The sequence below is a fragment of the Urocitellus parryii genome, chromosome 1, assembly GCF_045843805.1.
Source record: "Urocitellus parryii isolate mUroPar1 chromosome 1, mUroPar1.hap1, whole genome shotgun sequence".
NCBI classification, from domain to species: domain Eukaryota; kingdom Metazoa; phylum Chordata; class Mammalia; order Rodentia; family Sciuridae; genus Urocitellus; species Urocitellus parryii.
This window is the reverse complement of record NC_135531.1, coordinates 240,882,180-240,900,596: the sequence shown is the minus strand read 5'-3', so window position 1 is coordinate 240,900,596 and position 18,417 is coordinate 240,882,180.

The following is an 18,417-nucleotide window of genomic DNA, read 5'->3' as shown; positions in this document are numbered from 1 at the left end:
AATCTTAAAGATTTCTTGTCTTTCCTCTTTTACCAACTTTCTTTACCCTTTTAAAACTATTTATGTAAACGTTTTCTGGGCATTGAGTACACCCAGTCAAGGGTGTTTCAAACAGACAGCAGTAACTACACAGTAAAATAAAAACTAAGATGCTCTTATTAAAAAAAAAAAAATGTTGGTAGCCTCTGAGACTCTTCCAGGGGCCACTGAAATACAAAATTTTTCTGCTCTCAGTACAATTAAGTAACTGAATTCATGATGTTATGAAAATATCTGTGATGTTAATTAAAATAGGACACTGTTATGGTTTGTTTCTGGAATATCCCATAAAGTCTGCTTGGTCTCAATGCAGCAATGCTCAGAGCTGGGCCTTTCAGGAAATGATTGGATCATGATGGCCCTAACCTCACCAGTGGATTAATCCATTTGATGGATTAATAATAGAATGGACTATAGGCAGGTGGGGCATGGTCAGAGAAAGTAGATCACTGATGGTGTGCCCTTGGTGACTATATCTTCTCTCTCCTTTCTCTCTCCTGACTTTCTCCTTTCCAGCGCCATGAGCTGAGCAACATTCCCTCTGCCACACTCTTTTATCATCATGTTCTGCCTCACCTCAGGCCCAAAGAGATGGAGCGAGCCAGCCATGGGCTGAAACCTCTGAAAACATGAACCAAAAAACCTTTTTCTCCTTTAAGTTGATTGTGTCAAGTATTTTGATCATAGCAACAAAACAGAAACAGAGTGCTTGGAAAACACCATGTGAAGGTGGAGAGAGAAAAGAGCCATCTATAAGCCAAAGAGAGATGTCTAAGAAGAAACTAAACCTGCTGACACTTTGCTCTTGGACTCCTAGCTTCTGGAATTGTGAGAATTGGTGTCTGTTATTAAAGCCACCAGTTTTGTGGCTCTTTATATTGGCAGCCTAAGCAGAATAATGCACACTTTTATTAATTTGCTACACATTGCCTTCAGTTACTCTCTGAGAGAAAGTTCAGCCAAGATAAAAGATTTCCCTCTCTCATTTTTTGAGTCTTCTCAGGCAGGATAATTGGAGAAGAGGGTCCTATTTGAAATAAATTGTCCTATGGAAGGAGGGGCAGGCCAGAGGAATGGATAGTCCTGAGGGGAGCGGAGAGGCTCGAGTACAGAGAAAGGAGTAGACAGGCTCCTGGGGGAGTAAGGGTAATAGAATCTAAGAAACTCCCCTTCCTCTGGTTGCCCAATATCATCTTTTATTCTCCAGAAAGAAGATTAAAAAGCTTTTTAATGAGTATCCCTCTGCTCCATTTGAAATATTAATGCAAGTGTATAAATTATCTCCAACAAATATAGTATTTAGGTATTTAAAAATAGCCTGGGGTATAAAAACTGCTATTTCATTTTTCCCAATTCTACTCAGAACTCAGCCCATTAAGCTTAGAGTTTACAGGATTAAGTCAAAGTGACTAAACTTCCTACACATCTTGGGGATTATTTATGCCAATGAACTGAATTTATAATAAATTTATATACAATACAATATACAATAAATTTATGACACTATTAAACAACAGACACATTTCACATTCTTTTCATAGGGAAGTTAATGGCTATAAACTCCTTGCCCAAAGTAGGCACTCAATAAATAATTTTTAGCCTAAAATCAAGTGACATATTTATCCAGAAGTTCAAAGATTTAATTCAGATAGCCATATATATATATATATATATATATATATATATATATATAGAGAGAGAGAGAGAGAGAGAGAGAGAGAGAGAGAGAGAGAGAGAAGGCAATCAATGATTAGGGCAAGCATCACATTTTCTTTAATTTTGAAATATAAATACTGCAAGAGTTTAATTTTCAAAAAGGCTAAAATGACTAACAAGCAAATAAAAATGTAAATGTATAAAGATTTTTTTCAATGCATTGAAAGTGAAAGAAGAGTAAGACATCAAAACTAGTTCAGTGAGCCTGTGAGAAGCCATGGATGGAGTGGGTAGAGGCACTTTAGAAAAAGGAAGGAGAGTTGTAATTTGGTGGTGGCTATTGGCCTGTAGACTATTGCAGTCATCCAAACTCTCTGAAGCATTCCTGTCTCAGCAGTAGGAACTGCAGCATCTTACCTGTTCACATAAGTGGCACTCTGCCTAATGTCCAGAGTCTGTTTTGCTCTTTGCATACCAGAGTTGGTACCGGCTTTAATCCTTGTGCCATGAGAGCACAGCTTTGAAGATCTGGCTAGAATTGCCACCACCTTAGGATGGAGCTCCCAGCTCACTCTCACCATCCTCCACTACAGAAACGGCAGATCTGTTCTGAAGCTGAGTAAAGTTTGCAATTGTGCAATGCTGACAGATTTCCTGGGTGCCACCTACCTCCCTGGGACACCCAAACCTTCCCTACTCCTGAGTGCTCTGTCAGGTGTTAGGTTACTCATCTCTTACCACCTCCCAGACACAACTGTGACTTTCCATGACCTTCTCCCCACAACTGCTTGTCTCAACTACCACTTCTTTTTGTTGTTAACTCCCAGGACATGAAATCCTCCTAATTGCTAAGTCTTATCTTACTAGAAAGTTCTCTAGCATTGGACAGTGCTGACTACTCCCTCCTTGGAAAGTTCTCCACTGGATTACATGACTCTACTCTCCTGGTTTGCTTCTCAGTTTCTGTTGTAGGCTCTTCTTTTTCTGCCTCCTCTTAAATGAACATATTCTTTAGGATCTCTCCTTGGTACTCTTCTTGTTTTGACTCTTTACACTCATGCTGGCAACCTTATCTTCATTCCTTTGTCTTCAGTTAGGACCCATATGCTTAAGTCCTAACTTTCTCCTGTTCACATTTTTCTGACCTCCAACTACTCTTCTATCCAGCTACCTAGTAGATGTCTTACATATGCTACAAAGTCACTTCCAACTGGAATTCCTTTTCAAATGTGTATTTTCTGCATTCCTTCTATCAGTAAATATAATAAGCATTCATTCATGCCAGAAAAGCAGTCACCTTCATGGGCAATTGGTAACAAGTTCCTGTGGATTTTAGCTCTACACTACTGCCACTGTCTTTCTGTATATTCTAAATATTCTTGTATGTCTATACTTTGAGTGGTCTTAATGTCTCCCTTCCACCATCTTTTCTTCATACTGACTCCAAAGTAATAAAAAAATATGAGGCGCATCCCTTTAAGAGTTGTTCAAACAATTTAATGGGTTGCATTATCTTTTCTAGATGCAATAGATTAGAATGAAAAATACAAGGGTAAGTGAAGTTTCATCTTATTCACTTCATATATACATTCACGTGCATACACATATATATTTGTATACATAATCTGTATCTGAATTGTCATGTGAAATGTATTTCACAAAGAAGTTCAAAAACTATTACTCTAAAATACACAAGTGATCCATTTCCTTTGCTCTTGAACCATTTCATGGGCTCATCTGTTTCTAAATTCCAAATGTTTATCAGAGTCGTCAAATTCTGCTCATGTGGCTGCAGCCTACCCCTCTCCACTTCCTCTCATGCCTTCAAATGAAGAATCTTTTAGGGCTAAATGATGATACATCGAAAAGTATGAAGAGCCCTGGATAAACGTTTTCTCTCCCTACGACAATTTTATCTGCTGGTAAATAGTGCAAAATATTCTTTTTGTATTCAAATAGCACAGAAACACAAAATAGAATTTAAAATTTGTGTGAATCTGAAGGTAAAGTTTTAAAATGTGGTAAAAGATTCCCTGGAGATAGAAGACAGGCTTCTCTCTGCTTCACAGAGCATTAAGGAGTAGACATATGAGAAGCACTGCCACCATCACCAGAAATGTTCTGACACCCTCCTCCTACATCCACTGTGCATGGGAGTCCTTGTGTCCCCAAAACATGCAGGCATCGTGGGGCCACACAGAGCCACAGGCCCCATGGAAATTTGGCAGCTCCATGCTTTACTAGCTGTTACCGCAAGACAAATCAGACCACAGGAGCCAGCATCAGGAAACCTAGGTTCAGATGATACTTCTGTCCCTTAGTCTTTAAGGTACTAGACAAGGCACTTCACTACACCCTGAGAGTGATCCTCCCACAGATCCTGTCACTCCATGGGACTTCAGGGAGTGCGGAGCTACGTAGGCAGGTTTATACTTCCTCCACACCTTACAGGGATGTCAACAAAGCTAAGCATACTGTGGTAAATCCTTACAGATAAAGACAATAAGACTGTCTCTGTAGAGACAGTAAACCTTAGTCACTTATGTCCTCTAGGCTCAACTTCTTATTCTGAATAATGAGACTCATAATAACAATAATCCCAAGAGGGTTATTTTGAGGATTAAGTGAGCTAATGTATGTGAAAACACTGTGTAAATAGACCTCCTCTTATATGAACAATAATATTACTTTTGTAATATTTACATTATAAATGCTTTATACCAAGTTTTCTTTTTTTTTTAAATAAAAAGCTGGTTTCTGTTAGTGCCTGGAACATCTAATATCTTTAAACTGATAGGACACACAAATATTATCTCTTTAATCATACCAGAACTAAGCTGAAAATAATACACTGTCATACAGTTTTTAGAGGATTTTGTAACATTGAGAATGTGTTCCCTGAGGCTGGATGGAGTTATATAAAACTATCAACACCTAAAAGTTAATAACAACTTGCCATTTCCAATTCTTATAACAATGGAGATTCTACTTCAATAACAATTCAGATTTATTTAGTGGGTTCTAGGAAGATGATGGTGGCAGCATCATCTTTAATATTTTTAAATCCAAATCTTGCCATAAAAACACGAAGTAAATACATAGCAAAACCAAAGCCCATGGACAACATTTGCAATGACACTAGGAACAAGGCATCTATACAAACTTCAAAATATATGGGAGTATGAAAAATAAAACAAAAGCAAAAACAAACAACCAGCCCTGAATTGTACTCATATCCTGTATCTAAGCAGGAGAAAGCAAAGAGAAGCAAGCAAGCTTAACAGACTTGAGCAAAGGAGAAGCCCCAAATAGCAATGGCTATTCACTGCAAAGCATGTGGGTAGGTTCTGCCCAAGTCATAGGTCTTGAGTACAAGGGGCCTGTTGTGAAGACCAAAAGTTCCTAGCATATGCAGAGTCCTGAGTTCAATTTCAATCTCCAGCACTGGGGGAAGGGGTTTGGCAGGGGGATGTGTAGGGAGAGGGTAGAGGGAGAGAATAGAACCCTTAATGTCTCGTAAAGCAACCTGATCTTTCTGAACATAAAAACAACAGAAGAGGGAGTTTGTGAAGTCAGAATGTTATGCCAGATTCGTGGGACCCCAATACACCTCCAGGAGCTGAATCCAATGCAAGCACACAAGAGTCTTTATTGCAAGCTCGAACCTGGACTCACAACCGTTCCAGACGCAGCGGTCCCAGGGAATGAGTCCCGGTCCTTTGTTCAGTGAGATTTTATAGGTTTTGGGGGGATACTATATTCGTCACAACATCACACAGCAAATCATTCCATACCACGGGAAAATCAAACAACAACTCTTAACATTGATTGGCACATTCACTGCCAAGAACAAGTTGGGTAGGGGTGATTGGTTAGTACAATAGGGGGATTCGTTTGAACTGATTGGTTTAGGCCACGAGGGATGTACGTGCTAAACTACATGGTTTCCCAACACGTTATCAATAACCATAAACTACTTGAGGGTCATCTGGCATTCCAGGTATTTTCCCTGTGTCATGCTGATTGGAGATTGCTAGGGGGGTTGCTATGGGTGCTCACCTAGCCTAACTGAGTCAGGGATACCTGGTGCCACAGATCTCTCTTGTTATTTACGACAAACAACTCAGCAGGGTGGGTATGTGCTTAGGAGTGCTCTGTGTGTTTTTCCAAGGACAAGGGTCATGCCCCCTTCCTTGGACAGGCTTTGCTCTGAGGTAGAGGCTGGTTTCTCAAAAATGGAGTCACATTAGTTTCTCAAGAAGAGCTATCCCAAAACACATGTTTTGGAAATTAAAAGTTTCAAAACTAAATAAAAATTCAGGAAAATAATTTTCACATAAAAATGAGAAACAGAAAAACATTGAGACCAACTCTCTTACAAAGTCATTTCTAAGAGAAAAAACAAGGCACTAAAACATCCCTACACTAGAAAGACGTGATCACAAAAACAAATCAAAACCATAACTCTTTACTTCAAAAGAACCTAAAATACATTAGGAAAATGATACATGATATGAAAATAATAATCTAAATTTTAAAAACTCAGAAATAAGGTTATAGAACTTTGTAAATAATCAGAGATAAAAGAAAAATCATTTTGGAAAATATGAAATATAAAAATATTCTGGAAGGAACAGAAAAGTAAACAAAATAAGACAGATTACCCCATAAGAGAAATAGAAGATAAAATGGAGGAAATTTTTCAATAAAAGATAAAGACAAAAATTTGAGAGAAAGTGAATATATTGAAGACAAAGAGATTCAGCCACAAAAAAACTGGAATCCCTGAAGAAGAAAAACAAAGAGACAAAAAAGATACCAAAATATATAAAATTTTTTCCTTAAAAAAAATGAAACTACATGTTGAAAAAACACACTGTGTAGCTGAGAATACTACAGAACAACCAAAATCAAGATATATTTCCAGTATAATGAATAAACGTTAAGGAAAAGGCAAGTATTTCATTGGATATCAAGTCAATCTGAGCAAGCAATTTATAAGGGTAAGAAAATTCAATTATCATCAGATTTCTTTTACAACAATGTTTTAGGCCAGAAGAAAATGTAGTAACAGATTTAAGAGACTCAAGGAATAAAATATAAACCAACTTTAAAAGGTTAATACAAATGGCACATAACAATAGTTATGAATATGCAAGAACTCAGAGAATATTGTTGTTATTAGTCCTTCCTGAAGAATTGACTAGTGAATGAATTTCAAATAATTAGAATGATCAGACATCAAATATAACAACTGATGGTATATATTAAAGATAGGTTGTATTAGTCAGCTTTTCATTACTGTGACAAAATACTTGAGAAAAACAACAGAGGAATGATTTATTTTGGCTCATGGTTTCAAAAGTTTTAGTCCACAGTCATCTGTCTCCATTGCTATGGACCTTTGCTGAGGCAGAGCATTATGATACAGAGGATGTGGAAGAGCAGAGCTACTCATCTCATGGCAGCCAGGAAGTAGGGAGGTATAAATAGAGATCCTCCAAGTAGGCCCACCTCCTACAGTTCCAGTCACCTCCCAATAATGCCAATAAATCATGAATCTATCATTTGGATTAGTCATTGATGAGGTCAGATCCCTCATGACCCAATTACCTTCTGATAGCCCCAACTTTGAACACTGCTGCATTGGGGATCAAGCCCTTCAAAACATGATCCTCTGAGGAACATTCCAGGTTAAAACCACAACACAGTGTCATTCAGAACTGATACGGAACGACAGTTAAAAGAGCATAATACCTAAAGGCAATGTTCTCACATAATTGTATAGCTATAAAAAAAATGAGGTGAGAGAGGTAAGAACATATGAAAAATATTTCAAGGTGTTCTTTGTAATTATGTTCTTGGTGATATTATGTGTATTGTTATTCTAAACCTGTTTTGTACATAATGTGGAATAAAGTAAATGAGCAATTATGGGATATTCCATTTACTATGGTTTGAATGTTTTTGTTTCTTTAAAATTCATATGTTGAATTCTTAACCCCTCAGGTGATGCTGTTGGGAGGTAGAGCCTTTGGAGGGGGCGGTGATTAGGTCTTGAGGGTTCTACCCTCATGGGATTAGTGCCCAAGGGAGCTCACTCATTTCTCCCACCATGTGGGGACACAGTGAGAAGGAGCCATCTGTGAACCAGTAAGTGGACCTCAGCCAAAACTGAATCTACTGACACCTTGATCTTGGACTTTCCACCCTCCAGAATTATGAGAAAAAGCTTTCTGTTATTTATAAACTACTCAGTTTGTGGTATTTGGTATTTTATTATAGCAGTCTGAATGAACTAAAATACTGTCATCTCCTATATCTTTTGTAATTAGGAATCTAAATAAGGAGGCAAAGAGATTCAGAGGTAGTATAAAAAAGCAAAAGAAAACAAAACCATAATCCTGAATTTTAATTTTAATATTGTGATTAGGAATTTTTCCTGTAAAATTATATGTATACTTATCAATTGATAGATTTCCCAACTCTGCTACTAAAAGTCCCAGAAACATTAACCAATTCAGTAGCACTAAGCAATAGCACCCAGATTGTGGTCTTGAAGTTATATTTCCCACTAACATAAATCAAGACATTTGGAATCATGACCAATTCCATGTCTGGGTCAGGAGGCATACAATAAGCCTAGAATGTCAGATATTAAGAAAGTTAGTAAAAATTACTAAACCATTCCAAAAGGACTCAGAGGCCAACTTGAAGAGAACCCTACTGGCCAAAGAAAACAGTTTGAACTAAAAAAAAAAAAAAAAAAAAAAAGTAATAAGTTGAAACCTTACTAAGTATGTCAAAATCTATGAGTTCATGATTATTCTTTTTTTTTTTTTTGGTAGTACTGGGAATTGAACCCAGGTACACTCTACCTCTGAACTATATTCCCAGTCCTTTTTATTTATTTTCTTTTAATTTTGAGACAGAGTCTCACTAAGTTGTCCAGGCTGGTCTCAAACTTGTCAATCTCCTGCCTCAACCTCCTGAGTAGCAGGGATTATACACATGTGCCACCACACTTGGCTCACAATAATATTTCTGAAAATATAGAGTATTGTTTAGCTTCAGGGTTTAAGGAACCAATTCATTATCTTGAGAACCGGTGAATAAGGGAAATGAACTTAGCAGTATCTTGCCTTTTCTATTTGAACTATATCACTAGATGACCGAATGGTGGATGGGGAGATATGCCTTCTTATAAAAATACTCCAACTAATAAGTGAAAAAGAAATAGTAGAATTTTATTATTGCCATCTTGCAACCTTTAATGAATTAAAGGATCTAGACATCAACAATCACAAAAACAGCCAGATGTGATATGCATCCTGAGGAAAGAACACATCCAACCTATAGTTTCATCCAAAGGGATAAAACCAGTTGTGATAAAGGAGAGGTATGGCATTAGGACTAGGCACATGGAGGGTTTCTGGAGCAGCTAGAAAATTCTGTTTCTTGATTTAAGTGCTAAGAGAATGTTTGCTGTGTAATAAGTTATTAGAGTATACATTTATTTTGTACAGCTTTCCAAATATACTTATTCATAGTAGATGTAAAGATTAAAAGGAATAAAAACCTATTAAACATAAATGATAGCTGTCACAACAAAGGGAGAATTTCAACAAGATTCTCTCATGTCTATCACTCAAGACTGAAAGTACTGAAAAGTAAGTACCGATAATATTTCCAGTATCTACAAAAAGTACTAGAGAAGAAACTAAGAAAAGGCAATAAAGAACCAGGTGAAGTAGTGAAATGGAAGGAAGAAAGAATAGCCTTTAAATCCTAACACAAATCCAAGGAATCTTCAGTGCATTTGGTGAGCTATTTGCTCTAAAATGTGTTTATATTTTACCCAGAGGAATAAAGTTTTATAAAGCTCCCATTACTTGGAAGGTCTGGTACTTTTGAAACTCAGGGCATAAAAATGTCCCTTCTAGAGATGTAGTGGCAGGATGTTTACCTGCCATACAGCCCAGAGTTCAATCCCAGCCCTTAAAAAAAAAAAAAAAAAAAAAGTGTCCAACTTTAGGGCTGGGGCATAGCTCTGTGGGAGAGTAGTAGCATATGTGCTCAACATGTGGAGGGCCCTAAGTTCAATCAGCAGCAGCAACAACAACAACAAATTTCCTTGGCCTATTCTAACCTCATTTATTGCCAAGGAAAGATAAGAACCTTAAATATTTAGATGGCTTGTTTAAGTGTCATTGTTGGGTAAATTATCTCTAAGTGTGTGGGGGGAAAGGAGTGCCACCAGAATCCTAATGCCAAGCTCTATGAACATGCATTTCCTGCCCCATGATTAAGAGGAACAGATTCTAACCTGCAAAATGTATGCTCTGAAAAGGATTCTGCTTCCTCTCTCTTTTCTGCTTTTTGAGCTTATCCTGCCCATCACTCCAAGTGGCAAGTGACCTAGTTAGCTGAACTCCTCACATCAGACCATCCAGATTAGTCACTGTTCATTCTACTCCACCCCTCCTTTTTTTCTGCCTTTTTCTCTTTCAGCAAATCCTATTCCCTTTCCTTTTCTTTCATTATTACCCACTCTCCTTTGTCTAATTTTTCTTCTCTTTCATTGTAAGAGTAGAAAATATTTGCTACTTAGGAAATGGAATGATTCAAAATAAAGATGTTCTGCCAATCTACTAAAGAAGATCCATAGAAGAAAAATACATAAATGGTGCAGAAACAATTCCCTTCTTGAGTCAATGTGTAAATTTCAAAATTGAAAACACATTTATCAGAGTTTAGAATAATGAATAAAACTCATTTTTTAAATCACCATCAAATTTCAGATTACCATTTTCACATATTTATGAAGTCTTTTGGGATCTGTCAAAAATATCACCATAGTGATTTCCCCCTCCCCCATCTATTGCTATTCCAGTTTTTGTTTTTTTATGAAAGCACTTCCCACCATATGCCAGATAACTCACTCCATCACTGAGTAAAGGTACTGATGGGCTAATAACCTGCCAGTGGGACCAGCAAAGTAGTCTGCTGGGATGATGAAGGCGAGAATTTCCAAGAAAGGCTCACTTTTATATGCCAGATATGGAAGCAGAGGTAGACCCCCACATTTGGTCACAGTTGTATGAGGATCCAGTGTCAGTCCCAAGACACACTTTTTAAATTACAAACAGAAAACCTGAAGGACAAAGTTCAACAAACTGAGAATAATGAAATAGAAAACTGAAAAGAGCCCGAGTTCCTGGTGACATGCTTAAATTACTAGATCAATTTCTTTTGGGACTTAACCTCCATGTGACTAATAAATGTTTCATTGCTTAAGATATTTTTAGTTGTACGTTCTGTGACTTGTAACTTGAAACATCCTAACAATACATATCCTAGTAATACAGGTAGAATTATTGACTGTTGATAGGTCATAGTAGGAGATGAAAAGTAACTGAAATGTACTAAATAATAATTATTATTCTTTTCACCTAATTTTAGAGACTTAGAGTGTGGGCAAAAATATATCTAATTTCAAGTAGATAGATATACTTAATAGGCAAAATGTGATTAATCACATTAGCAAAAATTAGAAATATATTAAGAGAATTATTTATACATTTCACTTCCCATGACCTGTTTTGAGACATGACTAATCTAGAAATTATGATTTTGTTATAGAAACAGTTCAACAGATAGACTCTCTTGTGTCAGTTTTCTTCATAAAATAAAATATTAGGTACATCCAGGTTATAAATTTCTTCCCAAAGGCTTCTTACATTTTCTTAGACATTGCACTCCTATGGTCAATACTAACATCCTAGAAATATAAGGAGAGAAAATCCATACAACAACTCTAAGATATGCTTGGATCTAGCCAGATATAGAATACAAAGTGACGTAAAACTGGAAATAAAGGCTAAATTTAAAAAAAAAAGAAAGGAAAAGGAAGAGAGAGGGAACATATAAGAAAATGTGAAACTTGTATTTATCTGCATTTACCAAGCTCCCCCCATCCCTTTTAAAAAATATCTGAGTTATTTCCAAAACCATGCGAGTGAAAGTAGATTGAAGAATTTTCTGGATAGAATGTGACCATTAGGGATACTCTGACGTGCATGAACAGGAATTGAAAACTAAAAGAAAAAACTCCTATTTTGTAACTAAATTGAAGATCTCCTGAATCATACATAAATATTTTTTATTTTAAATAAACGTCAATAAAGACAGTTAAAGAATGTAAATTAAATGCATATCTGTTATTTTTAGCTTTCTCTGAAAGAAAAAAAACTTTACAATATGATTCACCTTCTGTCTATATAAATCTCTTTAACAGAAATTTCCCCAATGTAAAAAAAAACAAAACAAAAAACAAAACCACAAGCAGCAGCAGCATAGATTATGCAGAATGGCTGATTAAGAAAAATACTTCCTAAGGGTGTTCTGGATGCAAAGAAAATTTGGCAGAAGCTCCATAAGAATTAAATGAGGTGAAAGAGCAGGATTGGATGGTGTCCAGGCAAGGAATAAACGAGGGTTCTAATGCTGGAAAAATGTATTTATAGTGCAATCTTAAACTTACTTCAATTTAACCCTATTTCTTTCTCTTGTTTTTAAATTTTGAAAACTTAACAGATAACTAATGACCAATATTCTGTATCCTAATTCTTTAAGTATATTCATTCAAAGCTGTAACTATTCAACCTTTCGGCTTTTTCAGATTAACAAATTATACCTTTCTATTCTCATTGATACCATATTTTTAGCCACCAGTCACCAATTACTTGTCACTTGAATTTTTTTCCCCATCACTAAGTAATCAGAAGACTGCCTTATCATAGATATAGATTCCTAGGCCACATATGAGACCCACTGAATAAAAATGTTTAGAAATAGAACTCCTGTCCAAAACAAAATTTGAACTACTGTTTTAAAGAATTCTCCAACTCTCAATTTACAGGAGTTACCAATTATTATTATTATTATTATTATTATTATTATTATTATTATTTTACCAAGGGCTCTAGCAATTTATTATAGAGGATATATATATATATAGATAGATAGATAGATAGATAGATAGATGTATATACATATATATAGATATATGTGAGTGTTATGTGATTTATACAATATATTACCATACATGTTACATATATTCCATATGTATATATTTTTCAGTACTGGGGATTGAACCCAGGATATTCTACCATGCAGCTATTGAAGACAGGGTTTCACTAAGTTCCCCAGGCTAGCCTCAGCATTGTGAACCTTGTCTCACACTCCTGAGTAGCTGGGATTAGGCACGTACCACCATTCACAACTTTATATTACTTGTTTCTTAATAAATCATATTTATTTTACTCCTTCTCAATATTATTCATTCATGCTGAAAAATTATGTTAGTTTTAATATGACTTAGTTGTTATTAAAATTAGACAATTACTATATAATAAGTCAATGCTAAAACATTTCCTAAATGAAATATGTTAAGAAAAACATGATTCAACAAGTCAATGTCTATTTTCATTCTTTTATTCTTTCCTTTTATTTAGAAGACTTGGCAGTCTATTATTGGTTGTGTTTGTTTGTTTAGGAAGAAATGATGACATACAGCCTCTATAATCTGTATGGCATTAGCCAGTACCATTGCAGTTATAGATTAAATCTTTATGAAAGGACACAAAAATAGTAGAACTTTTCCTATTTTGTTCCAACTCATTTAATTAAATGTTCTATCTAGAAACCAAGTGAAAGCTCCTAAATAATTTCTGACATGAACTGGATTTTTCTTCTGATTCATAATGACTGATTATAACCCTACAGCAGTTATAGAAAATTAATTAGTTATAAAGAACAAGAACTCTAGAAATAAAAATGCAGAGGCTGAAAATTGAATTGTCATCTTTTTATACTGCATGAATATAGTCTGACAAAACTAAAGAAATTAGGTCACTAAAATAATATTTTAAGAGTATCTTTATTATACATGGTTTTCTCATCAATATCTATAATTCATATTACAATATGAATTATATTAACCTGTACATATAATGTGTTATTTCTGATTACAAGTTTGCCCAAACTGCTACATGTTGTCAAGCATGAAACTTGTAAAAGTTCAAAGTTTAGTCCATGGTCCTAATACTTTTGAATTACTTGGGGACTCAATCTCTGGAGAACATATCCTAGGAATCTGTACTTTGCTGAACATTTATTACTGCACACTGCTGCCAGCATTCTGACAAGGATGCCAAGGTCTTCACTAGCTATGAGATGCAGATGCTCCAAGATGCCATATTTCATCCTTTCTTGGAATTTATTAGAGTCAACAGTTAGAATCCATAAGCACAAGTGAGCAACTACTTTAAAGAAGGGATGAATTCTATCCTTTTAAAACCTCTCTTTGGTGTAGAAATGTATGAGCTAGTGACAGTATCCACTCACAACTGTTTTACATCATCCTGGAAAATTTAGTGATTATTCCAGCAATTACCATATTGAATCACTGATGGACAAATTTTTATGTTTTCTAATGGAGATAAGAAAGCAAGCCTGTAATAATACCCCAGAAGACTCTGAACAGAAGATTCTGCAGGTGCCCTGTTTATGTAGATTTTTTAAAATTTAGTTTTAATCACTATAGTTTATCACCTAGAAAAAGGTACATGAATTTCAGTATAGCTTAAAAACTATAAACAGCAAGAATGAATTTCTTATGGGAAGGAAGCAACTATACATGATGGTGTCAATGGACCCCAGAGCCTCCCTAAAGCTGACTACATTTTCGATTCTTTCTTCCTGTATTTCTCCTCCTCCTTAGTGTCTTTTTTATGTCATTACCATTGTCAACACAAAGCTTAGACATATTGCACACCTATTAACACCTCTGATATTCTGGCCTAAGCACTCTGTAACTCTTTATATAGCTGAAATTTGACTTCAAAATCTTTATTAAAGATTAAGTATAGTGTTTTTCTAAACTGTGTGCATAGGATGTTCAGAGATTTTATTTGGGAAAAATAATTATTATGGCTTAAACGTTGATGGAGTACAAACAAAAGCCAAATGTTTCACCTATAATTTCTCAATACCCAAGAAAGATTATTAGTGGAAATGATACAGAATTAGAAGGGTAAAACAAGCCAATCCTTGGTTTTAAACACTGGGTTGGGAAAGTTATACTAGTTTTGTATTAGCTATCTATTGCTGCATAACAAATTAAGTCTTAGGTGAAAATGATAAACATATTTTCTCACACTTTTTGAGGGTTAGGAATCTAGGAGCAGATAAAATAGGTTGTTTTGTCTTGGGGTCTCTTACAAGGATGCAATCCATGTGTCAGTCAGGGCTGAAATCTTCTCAAGGCTCTTACTGGAAAAAAACCCACTTGCACATTTAGGTTTTGCCACCGGGATGCCCCTCCCAGCATGTTAGCTGGCTTTCCTCAGTGCAAGAAATTGTGTGTGTGTGTGTGTGTGTGTGTGTGTGTGTGAGAGAGAGAGAGAGAGAGAGAGAGAGAGGGGAGAGCGCTCACATATTGAAGTTGGAAGCCACAATCTTTTATAATCTAATCTTGGGAGTGACATTTAATCATTTCTTCCACATACTATTCATTAGGAGTGAGTCAATATTTCCAGCCCACACTTAAGGGGAGGGACTTATATAAGGGCATGATAACCAAGAGGTGGAGAGGATCATTGAAAGCCATCTTAGAGGCTGCCTTATAATGTCTTTACTGTAGGAATTTTAAAATACAGTCATGTGTCACTTAATTGGGACATGTTCTGAGAAATGTATCATTTGGTAATTTTGTCATTGTGTGAGCATCTTAAGAGTGTATTTATACAAATATAGATGGTAGAGCCTACTACACATCTAGGTTATATCTATATACCTTTGTTTATGCAGTTTATCATTGACTAAAACATCACTCTGCATCATATGACTGTATTTAATATGTAGTTTACCATTGTAAACATCTATCGGGCATAGTGCAGTAAGTAATACTTTTCAAACTCTAATTTAAAGTCCTTCCATCTGTTTTTATGCTGCCAATTTATATATTCACCTAGGATTTTAAGGACTTGCTGGCCAAGTTATGATTGATCCTTGGACCAGATGGTTTATTAGAAACACAGACTCTCAGATCCCACCTTGATCCACTGATTTATAAATAATATTCCTTATCTTGGCATCAGCATCTACCTTTAGATATTAATATTTAGATATTAATATAATAATTCATCTTTCTATTGGTTGGTATTCATATGGCATATCTTTCCCCAATCCTTTCTTTTTAACTTGTCTAAATCCTTATATTTCAGGGTTTCTTGTAGACCATTTTTTTTTTTGGTAGATTGCATAAATACACTTAGTTGACAATGTCTGCCTTTTAATTGGGGTATTGAGGCCATTTACATTTTATGTGATTATAAATATAGTAGAATTTAAATTTACCATCTTTTTAATTGTTTTCTATTTTTCAATTTATTTTCTAACCTTTACCCCCTGTATTCTTGCTTCCTTTTAGGTCATTTTATTATTCCATTTTATCTTCACTATTAGTTGATGAATTACATTGCTTTTTAAGATAGTGTAGTGTTTGGTCTAGGTTTTTATAAAATATTTAAAACACAATTTATTTAATAGTATTATAGAAAATAAAGATTACTTCCATGCTTTTTAAAATATATATATAGATATATCTATCTATATCTATCTATCTATCTATCTATCTATCTATATATATATATATATTAGTTGTAGTTGAATACAATACCTTTATTTATTTATTTTTATGTGGTGCTGAAGATCTAACCCAGGGCCTCACACATGCTAGGCGAGTGCTCTACCACTGAGCCATAACCCCAGCCCGACTTCCATGCTTTTTGATATTATAAATAATGCTGTGATTAATATTTCTTTCTTTTGTTTCTCCTACAATGATGTCTTTGTTTTTAAGGATTAATTTACAGGAGAGGGATTACTGGTCAAAATGCATTAATTTTTTAAGGATTTTGCCATATGTTAAGTTACTCTCCTGAAATGTTGCACCAGTATATTCCCTCTCAAAAGTTTTTCTGCTGGTTCTTCTCTCTGATCACAAACTAACCATGGAGCACTGTTAAGGAAACTCTCAGGACCACATCAATAGTGCCTGTAAATGTTCAGCATTCTCTTTCCCTTTCTATTGTGCCCATAAGTTATTGTGGGGAAGGGTGCTTAAGTACAGAAAACCCTGTTGGGCCTTGGCAGATAGTAAGATGATAAGAAAGGAAAGGGAAGAAATAGGGGGAGAGGGCAGCCTTTCCTAAAACCTTTCCTAAAACCCAATATCTGGTTTCTCAGGCTGGCAGTCTTATATCAAAGATGAAGTAAAAGCCTTTAGTATTAGTAACTCCAGGTACAAACTTTGATCAGCTCTCTTCCCTTAGATGAATTCCTTTCTGTTTTCTCACTTAAAATTATTATATATCAATAATATTGGTAATAAATAGGGAAGACTATATTTTGCTGATACTAAAATGCATTTTCTCTCCTTTTAACATATCTGAAATAGGGATGTATCATGCACTGATGATTTTAAAGTTATTTACAACTGTGCATTGTATTGTTTTTTCTTAGTGGTTGTGGTAAGCAGAATTATAAAAATGACCTTTCAGTGACACTTCTTCTTATATGATCATCTACTCTTCAGTGACTAGAACCTATCCATGCAATGAAATCTCACTTCAGTAAAGACCTATACTATGTAGCAAAAGAGAAATTTCCTGATAGGCCTGTGGGAACCATCAGTGCCCTGAAAGGCAGTGAGTTTTTCTGGCTGGTGGGTAAAAGGGGAAGTCCGAAAGATTTATAGCAGAACAGAGATTTGAAGAGATCAGAGTCTGTGTTAGTCAGCTTTTCATCACTTTGACCAAAATACCTAATAAGAACAAAAAAGAAGAAAAAGTGTGTTTTGGCTTATGGTTTCAAAGCATTCAGTTCATGGTTGGCTGGCTCCATTCCTTTGGGGCACAGGTGAGGAAGAACATCATGGCAGAAGAGCATGGCAGAGGAAACTGCTCAGCTCATGGCAACTGGAAGCAGAGAGAGCTGGTCTAAGGTTTACAATATAAATCTTTTACTTATTATAATATAGTTTCATGTACTATAAAATTATTTCATGTATAAGAACCTTACTATATATAGTATATACATTTCTCTTTCATCCTTTGAAGTATTGTTGTCATACATTTTAATCCTAAAGATATAAATCTCAACACATTGCAACTACTTTTGCTTTAGATAGTTGTCTTTGAAAATGATTAAAATAATTTCAAAGTTTTATTTCTTTTCATTTTTGTCATTTCTAGAGCTATTTATTTCTGTTTATAAATCCAAATTTCCATCTGCCATCATATTCCTTCTGTGGAAATGACTTCTTTTAACATTTCTTGTATTGAACGTCTTCTGGGCATGGGAGAAAAGCAACATTTGTCTTTTTTGTTTGTTTGTTTTTTTAAAAAGATATTGTAGCTGGGTATAGAATGGCATTTTAATCACTTTGCATAGTGCCATACAAAATTAAGCCAAATCAGAATGAATGTGGTTAGGTCAAAGCGCTGTCTTGCATGAGCCAAGTGCATACCTTACCAGGGAACTTTAGGATTTAAGAACTGGATATGGTCTCTGGTGTTTATCTGGAGGCAGATCCTAAGGGCCAGACACTGAGAATTCAAGTAATGATGGCTTAAACAAAAAAAAAAAAAAAAAAAA